At 42.7% G+C, this 1,807-nt stretch overlaps 1 pseudogene; it reads left to right on the forward strand.

Annotated features, from left to right (window-relative positions):
• Positions 1-759: 759 nt before the first annotated feature.
• LOC101563229 overlaps positions 760-1,807 on the forward strand; it is a 17,540-nt pseudogene continuing 16,492 nt past the window's right edge.

Here is a 1,807-nt window from a genome sequence, read left to right on the forward strand (position 1 = left end):
TGTGCTGCTATAAACTGGGTGCACATGTGTAGCTGTGGCATGATGATTTCAGTTCTTTTGGAAAATTACCTAGGAGGGGAAGAGCTGGCTTGAATGGGAACTCCAATCCTAGCTTCTTGAGGAGTCTCCATGCTGATTTCCATAATGTTGTACCAGCCTGCACTCCCACCAACACTGGAGAAGGGTTCCGTTTTCCCCACAGCCTCTGCAGCAATTGTTGACTTCATGATAACTATTCTTTCTGGTGAAAGATGGTATCTCAGCATTGTTTTAATTTGTATCTCTTGAATTACCAATGATGTCAAACATTTTTTCATGTATTTATTTGCCATTTGTATCTCTTCATTTGTGAAGTGTATATTCATATCAGATGCCCATTTTTTGATTGGGTCTTTGAATTTTGGAGGCTTGATTTTTTTTTCAGTTCTTTATATGTTCTAGATAGGAGTCTTTTGTCTGAGGGACAGTCAGTTATACATTTTTCTGATTTATAAGTTTTATCTTTACTTTGTTGGTGATGTCTTTTAATGTACAGAAACTTTTTAAAAAGATGAGATCCCAATTGTTGATTCTTTGAAGGATTTCCAATGCAGTTTGATTCTTGTTCATAAACTCTCTGTCTTCCTATGCCTATGTCCTTAAGATTTCTACCTAATTTCTCCTCCAGAAGATTTAGTGTTTCAGTTTTAATATTTAACTCTTTAATATTAGAGGTAGAAAGTGAGGAGTGAGGACAGTGAAGTGAGCCAGAGCTCAACCATGGCTCGTGGTCCCAAAAGCTTATGAAGTGAGTAGCACTCCAAAGCATTGGATGTTCGATAAATTGATCAGTGTGTTTGCTCCTTATCCACCCAGTAGTCCCCATAAGCTGAGAGAATATCTGCCTCTCATCATCTTCCTATGGAACAGGCTCAAGTATGCTCTGACAGGAGATGAACTAAACAAAATTTGCATGCAGCACTTCATTAAGATGAACGGCAAAGTCTGAACTGATATGACTTATCCTGCTGGCTTTATAGATGTCATCAGCATCGACAAGAGAGGAGAGCATTTCCATCAGATCTATGACACCAAGGGTCACATTGCTGTTCATCATATTACACCGGAGGAGGCCAAGTACAAGTCATGCAAAAGGAGGAAGATGGGGACCTACTGGTCCCAGCCCAGGCGCAGCATGGCTGAGACTATCTTGCACCCAATTGGGACACCCCTCACCACTCTAGCACCTCCCCCACCCCACCCACCAATTAGGAATTACTGCCATGATCCAGGAACCCCCAGATCCAGTCCTAGCCCAGGCCCATTGAGTGTGTGGGAGAGCTGCCTCTTCACCCTATTCCACCTTGTCATCTCCAGACTCAGCTCAGGCCTGGCACATAGGCCTGGGGTGAAACCCTGCAGCTGCAATCCCTGCAGAGAGTGTAGCCCAGGAGCAGTACATCTTGCCAGAGGAGTACAACAGATTTCATCCCCAAGGGAGGAAGGAGCTGAGCACAGCAGCAAAACTCAAGCCAGGCACAACTGGGTAAATCCAAAGTTTGTAGATCTGCACCTGAACTTCAGTAGGTGCTAAGGTTATAACTGCACCAAATATCTACAACAAAGGTCACAAGACAGTGTTACACAAAATGACAATGAAAAGGAGCAAAACGCAATCTTAGAATCCAAGCCCACCTGTAACAAGTGAAGAGGACACTAACACAGAACAAAGTGGGAGTCACACAGCTGAAATCAATGAATAAATGGCTTCTAAAATAAAGAAAGAGCTGCAGAAAGGTATAGAGGAACTCAGATTGGAAATGAAAAA

The sequence above is a fragment of the Octodon degus genome, unplaced genomic scaffold (assembly GCF_000260255.1).
Source record: "Octodon degus isolate 3935 unplaced genomic scaffold, OctDeg1.0 scaffold00034, whole genome shotgun sequence".
Taxonomy (NCBI): Eukaryota; Metazoa; Chordata; class Mammalia; order Rodentia; family Octodontidae; genus Octodon; species Octodon degus.